The sequence below is a fragment of the Armigeres subalbatus genome, chromosome 3, assembly GCF_024139115.2.
Source record: "Armigeres subalbatus isolate Guangzhou_Male chromosome 3, GZ_Asu_2, whole genome shotgun sequence".
Lineage (NCBI taxonomy): Eukaryota > Metazoa > Arthropoda > Insecta > Diptera > Culicidae > Armigeres > Armigeres subalbatus.
The window spans coordinates 243,157,276-243,171,877 of record NC_085141.1 but is presented as its reverse complement, the minus strand read 5'-3'; positions in this window follow the sequence as shown (position 1 = coordinate 243,171,877).

Genomic DNA, 14,602 nt, shown 5'->3' with positions numbered 1-14,602 from the left:
CTGTTATTGCCAAGTCCTCCAGGGACCAATCCAGTTGTTTCCTGTAATGGCACCGCTGATAAAGGGACATTTTTGGCTGTAACCAGCTCGCTCTCGGCATTTTCTGCTCTCTGCGTCAGATTATTCCAATCTGTCATTGCTGACCCGAGGGCTTTTCGGATCTTTAACACCAGCTCTTTGATATCCTTGTGCACGTTGTGTTTCTTATCGACGAACTCGTGGAGCTCTTCTGCCCATTTCTTTGCGATAAGAACCTTCGGCTGTTGTTGGGCTATGTTCCACCCATGGCTCGTGGGCAACTGCTGTTGCGATTTGTCGCGTTGTTGCTTCTGCTCCTTTATCTGCTGATGCTCGCTTTTATGATCTTGGCTGCTCACTCTAGTGGTTTTTCGCTGTAGTACCTCTCGATGCTGTTCTTCTTCTTCTTCTTCTTGGGTTTGCTGAGGCGGAGACCTCGTCAGCCCGCTTTTGGCGAACAGGTTCGCCCCACTTGCTCCTTCGTTGCTTTCTGGAATTTTATTCATGATAAAGGGTCCCCTCCGGGCCGTTATCTCCACCTGCTGTAGGTAGTCGCCTGTTGTGATCCCATGGGTCCCTATGTAAACAGTGAGGTCCATGCAAGGGTTGACTCCGGTGCCTTATAGCACCGTGTTCAGAGCCGGATCGGCGTAAATCAGGAATGCTACATCTGAACCTACTACCCACCGATATTGGTGGCAGATTTTGAGCGTTACCGGAGGCCTGCCAGGTTGTTTATCGGGACGGAGGCAGTCGAACTATTAGCCTGCTTGCCATTTCACACAGATGTCACTCGTTTTTACTTAGGAAGCAGAATAGCTCGACCGTCAGCTCGTAGACACCTAATCCTATCCATAAATCAAGATTCATCCGATGACGTTTGCCGTTGACCAGTATACCATAATCAGGATCTTACTGGTATCAATCCTGATGTGCCGGTTGGCACTCCTGCTGGGCTTGTGTGCTTTGAGCGGCGCACGGTCGCTTTGGTAAAGCCTGCTTACGGACTCATGCAGCTTTTTATAGAGGTTTAACAGAGCCCACTGTCAAACCCCACCACGTCCTAGGCAGGCTCCCTAACTCGCAGAGGCCGTGGGGAGGGGTCGTCAAGCCCTTGGACATAGTCCCTGCTGCCCGGTGTGTGTGTGTGTGTGTGTGTGTGTGTGTGTGTGTGTGTGTGTGTGTGTGTGTGTGTGTGTGTGTGTGTGTGTGTGTGTGTGTGTGTGTGTGTGCGCACAAAACGACGCAAAAAATGTCACTCATTTTTCGGGCACTTATCCTCAACCGATTTGCTCGCAACAAATTGCACTCGACGCAGAATCCTTTCCCATTGTTTCCTATTGAAAATTGGCCAGGTCGGACTATGGGATCGGAAGTTATGGCCAAAATACAAATTTATACGTAAAATCGCGTTAAAAATGTCACTCATTTTTCGGGCACTTATCCTCAACCGATTTGCTCGCAACAAATTGCATTCGACGCAGAATCCTTTCTCATTATTTCCTATTGAAAATTGGTCAGGTCGGACTATGGGATCGAAAGTTATGGCCAAAATACAAATTTATACGTAAAAATCGGGTAAAAAATGTCACTCATTTTTTGGGCACTTATCCTCAACCGATTTGCTCGCAACAAATTGCATTCGACGCAGAATCCTTTCCCATTGTTTCCTATTGAAAATTGGCCAGGTCGGACTATGGGATCGGAAGTTATGGCCAAAATACAAATTTATACGTAAAAATCGCGTTAAAAATGTCACTCATTTTTCGGGCACTTATCCTCAACCGATTTGCTCGCAACAAATTGCATTCGACGCAGAATCCTTTCTCATTATTTCCTATTGAAAATTGGTCAGGTCGGACTATGGGATCGAAAGTTATGGCCAAAATACAAATTGATACGTAAAAATCGGGTAAAAAATGTCACTCATTTTTTGGGCACTTATCCTCAACCGATTTGCTCGCAACAAATTGCATTCGACGCAGAATCCTTTCCCATTGTTTCCTATTGAAAATTGGTCAGGTCGGACTATGGGATCGAAAGTTATGGCCAAAATACAAATTTATACGTAAAAATCGCTTAAAAAGTGTCACTCATTTTTTGGGCACTTATCTTCAACCGATTTGCTCGCAACAAATTGCATTCGACGCAGAATCCTTTCCCATTATTTCCTATTGAAAATTGGTCAGGTCGGACTATGGGATCGAAAGTTATGGCCAAAATACAAATTTATACGTAAAAATCGCGTAATAAATGTCACTCATTTTTCGGGCACTTATCCTCAACCGATTTGCTCGCAACAAATTGCATTCGACGCAGAATCCTTTCCCATTGTTTCCTATTGAAAATTGGTCAGGTCGGACTATGGGATCGAAAGTTATGGCAAATACTTAAAAATCGCGTAAAAAATGTCACTCATTTTTCGGGCACTGATCCTCAACCGATTTGCTCGCAACAAATTGCATTCGACGCAGAATCCTTTCCCATTGTTTCCTATTGAAAATTGACCAGGTCGGACTATGGGATCGAAAGTTATGGCCAAACTACCTTTTTGCCTTTCTCGTATACTAAGTATACGGTAAAGGCTATATGATCGCTCCAAAAACAAACTTTTTATAGAAAGCCCGGAGGCCCATAGTGTTATATACCAATCGACTCAGTTCGACGAATTGAGGTGATGTCTGTGTGTGTGTGTGTGTGTGTGTGTGTGTGTGTTTATGTGTGTGTGTGTTTTTTTTTTTTTTTTTTTTTTACAAGGGTTAAAGGCCATCAAAAATCTGCGCGACAGACACCTTGAGCATCCACACTATGCTCGAAGGCGAACAGGGATGGGCTCCTCCCGACCTGCTAAAAATGTGCCTCCCGGATAAACCGGGTCCCTTATCCTCCTTGCCTCGATCCCCAGGACCACGGGATGCTGCGACTACTTCGGGGGCTGTGCTCATGCACTTCTTCTAAAATTCCGGCCCCTAGCTTAGGCTAGTTCGCCGACTGGCTTGCTGAGATCCACTGCTACGTTGTCTCGATCCCTCGGCGGTCGTACCGCAAACTTCCTCACTCGAATCCTCCTGACTTCCCCCGGCGTCGAGGGTGATCCACCAGTTCCGGTGAAGGAATCTTCCGCACTGATGGTGCCCCGACTACCGGCGGCTATCGCAGGGGACGCTTTCGCGCATTGCGCCGTCTTCGTCTTCGGGTTGCAGAGGTGGTCCGACAGTTCCGGTGGTGGATGACGTCCGCACTGGCGCTACATACCCGAAGCACTTCCTTCTTCTTTCTTCTTTCTTCAGCAGGTTGGCAATTCAAGTGCCGAGGTCGGTCCAACGATTCCGGTTGGCAGAAGACTTCCGGTTCGCTGGCGCCCCGACGACCCGAAACCAAACACTGCTCACTGTGCTGGATTTCGCTCCAAACTGACGCTTATTTGCTGGTCCCTTCTCCATTGACGCTGCAGCTCTGACAGTATTTGCGTCACGACTCTGCTTACTGCATTCCACGTACCTAAATCGCAACACATTCGCTCTACGATGTTGTCCGCCCGTAGGGCACGTAGGGCCTCTACGTACTTCCGCAAACCTTGGGCAATCGAATACCACGTGTTCTGGAGTCTCCTCTATGTTGATACACGCCGGGCAGGATGGCGATGACGCATGGCCACACCGATGCAGATAGTGACGGAAACAGCCATGTCCGGAAAGGAACTGTGTGAGGTAAAAGTTCACCTCTCCATGCTCCCTATACACCCACGTCGACACATTGGGGATGAGCCGGTGGGTCCACCTTCCATTATCCGCATTGTCCCACTCCTGCTGCCACTTCACCATAGAGTCCAGTCTCACCGTCTTCCTCACATTTCTGGTATCTCTCCGTTGGTAACACTCGATATCCTCTGCTAGGGTTATGCAGATTGGAATCATCCCTGCGATAACGCAAACTGCCTCCGAGGAAATGGTTCGGTACGCACTCGCGACTCGAACGGCCATTAGGCGAAACACGCTGTTCAACTTTCTGCGGTTACGTTTCGTCTTGAGCGCAGCTCCCCAGGCTGGAGCTCCGTACCTCAGTATCGAGGATGCTACTGCTGCCAGAAGACGCCTACTGCTGCTTTTAGGACCACCCACGTTCGGCATGATCCTTGCAAACGCACTGACCATTTTAGATGCCTTTTCGCAGGAATAGTCTACATGGGTGTTGAAATTCAACCGGTCGTCGATCATCACTCCTAGATGCCTCAAAGCCCGCACGGACGGTATGTTGTGCCCTCCTATGGTAAGCTAGATCCGCTGGATCTCGCGGCAGTTGCTAACCAGCATCACTTCTGTTTTGTGGTGAGCAAGCTGCAGTTTGACTCCATTCATCCAGTTTTCAACTGCGTCGGTCGTCTCCGCCACCAGCATTTCTACCTCTTCCAGCGACTCTCCGGTTATCGTTAGAACGACATCATCCGCGAATCCGAAAATCTTCACGCCTTTGGGCAACTTCAGTTTTAGAACTCCGTTATACATAATGTTCCACAGCGTCGGGCCTAGAATGGAACCTTGCGGAACACCTGCGGTAACCCTAATCGACTTCTGCCCTGAATTCGTTTCGTAAACCAGGATCCGGTTCTGGAAGTAACTTTCAATGATTCTACACAAGTAGTCAGGAACCCGCATACCGTGCAGCGCTGCGGCGATAGCCTCCCAGCTGGCACTGTTAAAAGCGTTTTTGACGTCAATCGTTACTACAGCGCAGAATCGATTGCCGCGCCTCTTCTTCTTGGCCGCTTTCTCTGAAACTTCAATGACCGTCCTGATTGCGTCCATCGTCGATCTGCCTTTTCGGAATCCGAACTGCATTTCCGATAAGCCAGTCTCGCCTTCAGTGAACTGCGTCAGCCGATTAAGGATAATCCTTTCCAGAAGCTTTCCCAGTGTATCCAGCAGGCATATGGGCCTATACGATGCTGGATTCCCCGGCGGTTTCCCTGGTTTCGGCAGCAGCACTAGTTTCTGGATCTTCCACCTATCCGGAAAGTTACCATCTGCTAGGCATTTCTGCAGCACCATCCTAAACAAATCTGGACACGCCAGTATCGCAGTTTTTAGAGCCACGTTTGGAATTCCATCCGGACCTGGAGCTTTCTTCATCTTCAGACCTTTCGCCACTGATGACAGCTCGTCGTTGGAGACTTGCATACCTGCAATGGTTACTCCGTCTTCATCTGCGTACGGTGTAGGTGGCCACATCGTAGAATCATGCTGCGGGAAGAGACCATCAACGATGATCTTCAGCTTATCTGGACACATTTCCGCTGGCGTCGCTGGACCCCTGATCCTCGCTGTTACGACCCGATAAGCGTTGCCCCAAGGATCAGCGTCAGCTTCTCGGCACAACTCCTTGAAGCAGTTGGATTGGCTGACTTTAATCTCCCGTTTGAAGGCCGATCTAGCTTCACGGAAGATTATCTTACGCTCCTCTCTGACTGTTTCAGACCTTGCTCTCTGAAAGTGTCTTCTGGCTCTGAGACACGCAGCACGAAGGCTAGCAAGAGTATCGTTCCACCAGTAATTTAGCCGCCGGCTTTTCCTTGGCTCCAGTCTCCTTGGCATCGTCGCATCGCATGCCCTCGCAAGAGTTTCTGTCAGCTCGTCTGCATCGAGATTTGTAGCGCCGCTGTCCGCTCGGAGTGCTTCGATAAAAAGATCTTTGACGAAGTCCTTTGCCTTCCATTTTCGCCCGCTATTCCTAATCTCTCGCCGTACCGTCGGCATTCGTGTTCCAACACAATACCGGATCGCCTGATGATCACTATGTGTATAGTCCTCACTAACTCTCCAGTTCATGTTCCTCATCAGCGACGGACTGCAGAACGTGACGTCGATGATGGACTCCCTGCCATCTCTGCGAAATGTACTAACGGTACCTTCGTTGCACAGCCTGACGTCCAGCTTTGCCAACGACTCCAGCAAACTGTAACCTCTGGGGTTAGTCAGCCTGCTTCCCCACTCCACTGCCCAAGCGTTGAAGTCGCCTCCTATGATTACCGGTTTTCGGCCGATCAGCTTCTCCGTGAGTGAGTTCAGCATCCGGTTATACTGCTCCAAAGTCCATCTTGGGGGTGCGTAGCAGCTACACACGAAGATCCCGTTGATTTTGGAGATAACGAAACCTTCGCTTGAGCTGTCTACCACTTCTTGAATAGGGAATTTTCCCATCACTTGGATAGCTGCAATCCCCGATGAATCCACCACCCAGTTGCCGTTGTCAGGAGGGATCCGATACGGTTCAGCAATAATTGCCACGTCACACATTGCTTCTGTTGTCGACTGCCACAACAGTTGCTGTGCGGTGTCGCAATGATTGAGATTCAACTGGATGATCTCCATTAATCCCGGCCCGCCATCGCCTTCTTGTATGCAGGGCATTGGAAGCCACCCGTCGTATGGTCGTTTCCGTCCTCCGGTTTGCAGAGCAGGCATCTTGGTTGCTTCGTGCAGTCCCTAGCAACGTGTCCTTCTTCACCACATTTCCTACATAGACCGGATCTATCCGGGCCTTTGCAGTTTCGCGCCTGGTGGCCAAACGCCATGCATTTGACGCATCGCTCCATCTGCTTCGTGACTCGTGGGACGAATCTCAACGGGCACACCGACCATCCTACTTTTACCTTCCCCGTCTCCACCATTTGGTTGACAGCCTCTGCTGGTAGTCGTATCGCTGCTACTTGTGTGCCACCGTACGCTCTCCTCAGTCGAACCGTCATTTGCACTTCCCCCAGCTTGCATTGTGAGACCAGTGCATCCCTCAGTTCGTCTTCCGTCGTGATCTCGTCCAGGTCTCTGCACTCGACCACTGCTTCCTGCGTTAGAGCTCTTACGTTACCGTCACTGCCCAATGAATTGGCAATGAGCTCCCGGAAGGCCGAGCTCTTGATCGTGGGATCCTTCTTCAGCTCGAACAGCAACTCCCTCTTCTGGGTACGCCTAGTTCTCACCACTTTTTCACCCAAGTCTTTTAGCTCCGGGTCCTCTCTCACCTTCTTCAGGATCACTGCGTAAGACGTTTTATCGCTCGCTTCTACGATCAGGGCATCACCTTTAACTCTCTCCCGAGGAGAACGACGTTTTCTTGTTTCTTCTGTTCCTTCCTCTTTCCACATTCTCCTTCTGCTGCTTCCTCTTCTCCCGCTGGTTTTCCACGGTCTGCCACTCACCATCCTTGACACGTTCCTTCAGAACGCTGGCAAAGTCTTGCACGTTCCGTTGCTTTTTCGTGCCTTCCTGCTCTCCAGGCGAATCCCTTCCTCGTTTTTCGGTGCGAGTGGTTCGGGGACTTTTGGGTGCCTGCTGTGTCTCAACTGCTGTATGCTCCGCCGCATCTTTCAGCACCTTTTCAGCTGCTTCGGCTTTCTTTTTCAGCGCGATCTGTTCGTGTTCGGCTGCTTTTACGGCGGACTTAATGCTTGTCACTAGAAGCTTGATCTTCGTGTGAACATTGTGCTTGTCCTTCACGAAGTCATAAAGCTCGTTGACTCGCTTCCGCGCCTCCATCAGGTTGGACCTCCCGAATTGTAGCTCCTCCTGAGTCGCACTACTTTCCGATTTTTGGGTGGACACCCTATTCCCGGATCCTAGCTCCTGTTGGCCTGCCTGGTACTCAGCAGTCTTGGCCGTACTACTGGTACTCGCTACTGCTGCCTGCGACATCACTGGAGATCGCTGCAGCTTCCCACTCTTTGCGAAAACATTCGCCCCGCCTGCTCCTTCGTTGTTTGTAGAATTTGTTTCCATGTTAAAAGGTGTAGTGTGTGTGTGTGTGTGTGTGTGTGTGTGTGTGTGTGTGTGTGTGTGTGTGTGTGTGTGTGTGTGTGTGTGTGTGTGTGTGTGTGTGTGTGTGTGTGTGTGTGTGTGTGTGCGCGCAAAAATACTCAAAAAATGTCACTCATTTTTCGGGCACTTATCCTTAACCGATTTGCTCGCAACAAGCATTCGACGCAGAATCCTGTCCCATTGTTTCCTATTTGAAATTGGCCAGATCGGACTATGGGATCGAGAGTTATGGCCAAAATACAAAATCATAGGAAAAAATCGCGTAAAAAATGTCACTCATTTTTCGGGCACTTAACCTCAACCGAATTGCTTGCAACAAAATGCATTCGACGTAGAATACTGTCCCATTGTTTCCTATTTGAAATTGGCCAGATCGGACTATGGGATCGAAAGTTATGGCCAAAATACAAATTCATACGAAAAAATCGCGTAAAAAATGTCACTCATTTTTCGGGCACTTATCTTTAACCGATTTGCTCGCAACAAATTGCATTCGCCGCAAAATCCTGTCCCATTGTTTCCTATTTGAAATTGGCAAGATCAAACTATGGGATCGAAAGTTATGGCCAAAATACAAATTCATACAAAAAAATCGCGTGAAAAATGTCACTCATTTTTCGGGCACTTATTCTCAACCGAATTGCTCGCAACAAGTTGCATTCGACGTAGAATCCTGTCCCATTGTTTGAAATTGGCCAGATCAGACTATGAGATCGAGAGTTATGGCCAAAATACAAATTCATACGAAAAAATCGCGTAAAATATGTCACTCATTTTTCGGGCACTTATCTTTAACCGATTTGCTCGCAACAAGTTGCATTCGACGCAGAATCCTGTCCCATTGTTTCCTATTTGAAATTAACCAGATCGGACTATGGGATCGAAAGTTATGGCCAAAATACAAATTCATACGAAAAAATCGCGTAAAAAATGTCACTCATTTTTCGGGCACTTATCTTTAACCGATTTGCTCACAACAAGTTGCATTCGACGCAGAATCCTGTCCCATTGTTTCCTATTTGAAATTGGCCAGATCGGACTATGGGATCGAAAGTTATGGCCAAAATACAAATTCATACGAGAAAATCGCGTAAAATATGTCACTCATTTTTCGGGCACCTATCCTTAACCGATTTGCTCACAACAAGTTGCATTCGACGTAGAATCCTGTCCCGCTGTTTCCTATTGAAAATTGGCCATATCGGACTATGGGATCGAAAATTATACCATTTTTGCCTTTCTCGTATACTAAGTATACGGTAACGGCTATATGATCGCTCCAAAAACAAACTTTTTATAGAAGGCCCGGAGACCCATAGTGTTATATACCAATCGACTCAGTACGACGAATTGAGGTGATGTCTGTGTGTGTGTGTGTGTGTGTGTGTGTGTGTGTGTGTGTGTGTGTGTGTGTGTGTGTGTGTGTGTGTGTGTGTGTGTGTGTGTGTGTGTGTGTGTGTGTGTGTGTGTGTGTGTGTGTGTGTGTGTGTGCGCAAAACTACTCAAAAAATGTCACTCATTTTTCGGGCACTTACTCTCAACCGATTTGCTCGCAACAAGTTGCATTCAACGCAGAATCCTGTCCCATTGTTTCCTATTTGAAATTGGCCAGATCGGACTATGGGATCAAAAGTTATGGTCAAAATACAAATTCATACGAAAAAATCGCGTAAAAAATGTCACTCATTTTTCAGGCACTTATCCTCAACCGATTTGCTCGCAACAAGTTGCATTCGACGCAGAATCCTGTCCCATTGTTTCCTATTTGAAATTGGCCAGATCGGACTATGGGATCAGAAGTTATGGCCAAAATACAAATTCATACGTAAAAATCGCGTAAAAAATGTCACTCATTTTTCGGGCACATATCCTTAACCGATTTGCTCACAACAAGTTGCATTCGACGTAGAATCCTGTCCTGTTGTTTCCTATTGAAAATTGGCCATATCGAACTATGGGATCGAAAATTATACCATTTTTTTTTATGGAAAAATCGCTAAAAAAACTCACTCATTTTTCAGGCACTTTTCCTCAACCGATTTGCTCGCATTAAATTGCATTCGACGCAGAATGTCTCATATTTTCTTATTGAAAATTGGCCAGCTCGGACTATGGGCTTAGATGTTATGGTCAAATTACTATTTATTGTGAAAAAGAGTTCAAAAAAGTCTAGCTCACTTTCTTAGCACTTAGACTTCATCTATTCCCCAAGCAACACAAGTTCAACAAATCTGGTTGCAGTAACCATATTGTGACTGAATCCGGTCATATATAAGTTACTGTGATTGATGTGCAATATGTGTGCTTCTCAGGTCGCTCGCAAAAGTTTCATTCGACGCAGAATCTTGTCCCATTGTTTTCTAATGAAAATTGGCTAGATCGGACTATGGGATCGGAAGTTATGGCCGAAATACCATTTTTGCCTTTTTATACGAAAAGGCTGTATGTTCGCTCCAAAACCAAACTTTTACAGAAGGCCTGGAGACTCATAGTGTTGTATACGTATAAGCTCGACGAACTGCGATGATGTCTGTGTGTGTGTGTGCGCGCACCAAAAGTCTTCACTCATCTATATATTCCACTATCTATTCCAACAAGTTTCATTCGACGCGGAATCCTGTCATATTGTTTTCTATTAAAAATTTGGACCATGGGCACAGAAATTATGGCCAAAATATACTATGTGTTATAAAAAAGCGAGTAAAAAAGTCTAGCTGATTTTTAATGGACTTACCCTCAACCGATTTACTCACAACAAATTGCATTAGACGCGGAATCCTGTTCTATTATTTTCTATTGAAAGTTGGCCAGATTGGACTATTACCTTAGAAATTATGGCCAAAATACTTTTTGCCTTTCTTGTGCAACAAAGTTGTACCGAAAGGCTATAATTTCTTTCCGAAAACGAACTATCGGATGCTTCCACACTAATACACTTCCCTCCCTCTTCATACGGGAGTTTGGCAGAAAGACGGTCATGAGATTTATATCATAACAAATATTTCCCTCCGCTCGCTTGATGGGAATGACATTTTCGTTTTCTTTTTGTGTAGTCGGAGCTTCGGTTCAATTTACATCCAAAAGTGATATCCTTAAAATATATGACTTGGTAAAATAAAAAGTTTGGAAAGGAAACAAAAATGTCGAAATTCTTATTAGCATATTGTAGATCAAGCTGAAAACCGAACCGAGGTTTCGCGACAATCGCATTTTCTCGCATTTCCGGATGTTGCAACTGCATCGCGAGTAGTGCGCAACTGTGCCATAGTCGGGTACCACTCGCGATGCAGTCGCGACATCCGGGAATGGGACAAAATATGATTTTCGGGTTTCAACTGGATCTATACTATCTAGCATTAGCATTAGCATTAGCATTTAGCAGTTCGCACAAATTCGTAGGTGGTACAAGCCAAGACTATTGTATGAGAGTAGCATTACTTTCATCCGTTACCACAGATATTGATTTGGGACTAATCACTAACTCTTAGATGGAAGCAATGTACTCTCCAATAGTCGAGATCTGTCCTGGCCACGTCCTTGCGAATGCTGAGGAAGGGGAAGGATGGTTTGTTGGATACCTACTTAAGAAAGATGCAGAGAACTCTACGACCTCTCATAGGTGCCACGGGAGGTTTTGGGATTGCGTGGAAGGTTATAACAGTAGGAATAGTTTTGGTATAACGTGAAACACAGAAAGAACTAAGATAGAAATACAAAGTAGGAAAGGGACTAGCCTGGAATTGAACCCACGACCTCCTGCTTATAAGGCAGAAGCGGTAGCCACTAGACCACCGAGCTCGTCTTCAACTGGATCTATACTATCTTTGCCATAAATAATCTGATTTTCAAAGAACGAACAAAGCAATTTTTCTTTTTTACTCCTAACTACTAGCTCATCTATTTTCAAGCACACACATTTTACGAAGGTCGAGAAAGGCACCATCACCGCTAGGTGGATTAATCTGGGTTTTTCACCTTAGCATTACTTCATGTAACCATTCAAAAACATGTTTTTAAGCCTATCTAAATTTGTTTATACATTTGAAAATAATCATTTAAATGAACTATGCATCTTAGTTTCAGGTTAAACTTAAAATAAAATGACAAAAAAAAAAGTTTTTGTAATTTTGTTTTTTTTTTTCTAAAATGTAAGCACAATATTCCCATTCATGCAAGTTTTTTGCATCGCCAAATTAGGTACCCATTTATAAATACTTTCATGAAGAGTACACTCAACTATAACATTTTACTTTTTTCTTCGAGCAAAAAGTTTTCACTTTGATCATCCAAGGAAGAAAAAAAACATTTAATTGCATTCTTTCTGTATTACTTAATTGATTTTAACCTAATCGTACAAGTTTCTTTCTCCTCTATCCTACTATTCACCGTATAAAAGTGAATGGCTCAAATTTGCCTTCAAAATTAAAAACAATGCAAATTTCGTAAACATTAATCATTACCAAATCAATAACAAAAAAAAGGTCAATCAAACACAATATTTGGTATTCATTATAAATTTATCCCTACACTTACAAAAATCTCCGCATTATATTCATGAGTTCAAACATCGATTTTTGCAATGGGGGTAGCGAAATGGATTCCATATTTTCGACACATATATTCCATGCCCCCGCATGCATTGCATGAGTGTTCACACATACTATCCATGTGGGTCATAGTAACCATGTGTGAATTTGTATGCAATTAAGTATGTGCCGACGCATGATATGCATATTTCAAAATACATGGATTTTTGCCATAAAGTATGTGTCGATTTTCCTGAGTTATATCCTTATTTTTTTGTTTCTTCTTTCCAATAATAAAAAAAACATGTTTTCCTTCTCGGGCTATATTTTACATTTTCACAAATAGAGGTGAACTCACAGTACTTTCATTTTGAACGTTTAGCTTTGCTACTACGATGTAAAACGTTAAGATTTTTTCCCCGTGTTATTAATTTTTAATAAAATATACCTAAAACAAAAATATCTTATAAATAATAATATATAAAGAAAATATAAAATTCCAAAATCAAGATTTGCAACATATTATTTTTTTCAAATATTTCTGATATTACTAAAAAAAGTAAGATTTAAATTCAACACAATAATTATATTATAATGAACTCATAAACAAAAGCAAAATTAACAATTCAAAAACAAAACTGTTATAATTTGTCAACAATAACAAATAAATAACTTAAACTTTTAAAAATCATTAATAACAACCCTCGAATAATGAAAATTTGAATATAAAATGTAGAAATATAAAATACGATATGATTAGATATTTCTAAAATAAAACTAAACAAAATACAAATAAAATGGCTAAAAACTTTATAATGTCAACTACAAAAAAACACATAAATAATAATATCAACAAATTATAAAGTAAGCTCAAACATATTTATTTCATTTTATTATTTATTACGTAATTACTGGGCGAAAAGGCTTAAAATCCCCAGAATTTCGTTAAAAAAACCAAAACATTTCATTATTTATTTACTCAACCCCTGGGCAAAAAGGCTTAAAATCCCCAAAAGGTTGTTAGAATTAGGAAACAAAATCATAATATTCTCTTTAGCTATGCGAAAAGGCTTAAAATCCATAGCAAGGAATGCCTGGGTGCTAAAAGTGATAGAAAAAAGGGTTTGCAGGCCTGCACCCACGTATTTATTTATTATTGAATTTTAAAATATTGCCCCAGATGCCCGGATTAAAAGGATACCGGATGCCCGGAAGAAGAAATGGCCAAGCTCTAGTGCTTGTTGCCTAAATTAATTTGAAAAGCGACCAGATAAGTCTGCGCACGCTAGTTTTTTTAATTATTACCCGGATGCCTGCCTCAATGAAGAGCAGAAGGACGTCATAGAATATAGGAAAAATTGTTGATCAGCTATAATAATTTTGTCATGGATAGCGACAACGTTGGAAAAAAAAATGAAGAATGTTCAAATATATATATTTAATACTTTATTGATTTTGGATCTGTCCTTAATTATATGATTTTTTTTTCTATGCAACATTATTTTTTCTACTATATATTTCGTAAGACGTAACAAATTATACAGAAGAAATAAAAACTGCTTTAGTAAAATTCATATTGAGAACTTTTCGCTTAAATTGATTAAATTACCAGTTCCATTTCTTAAAAACAAGAAAATGTTATTCATTGCAACGTTCAAACACAGAAGCCTGATCAACTTCATGTGTACGAAGCAGTTACAAATGAAGAAGCATGTCTTTTACCTAAACTCGGTTTTGTATATTAAAACGTAGATTTCACAAAATTATCGGTTCGTTAGAGAAAAACTAAAGGTATTTGAATGAATGTCTACCGATCTTCAGTAAATAATCCAAAGCATATTGGACAAAAGCATTATTATTATTTGTATAACACTACTTCAACTGCAATTTAATTATTTAAAAATATATATAGAGTTTTTTAGTGGAATGTACACTGAAAAGTGGAGATTATTATTGCACACCTTTCGAATTGATATTTTAAAAATTAAAATGATAGCATATTATTAAATACTAATGAAACTTATCCTTTATTTTGAATCACACGAAATTGAGAATGCAATTCACCCATTATCAGATAGAATTATGGAAAACAACCACCAACAAAATATCATAACAAACATATTGCCATTGCCATTGTACCATGTGAAATCATTCTTTTCGAAAGGAGGGATGAGCTTAAAATGTAAGAAAGAAAAATTTACTGAAGGAACAGGATTATAATCATTGTAATTTGTTAGAGGTATTCGA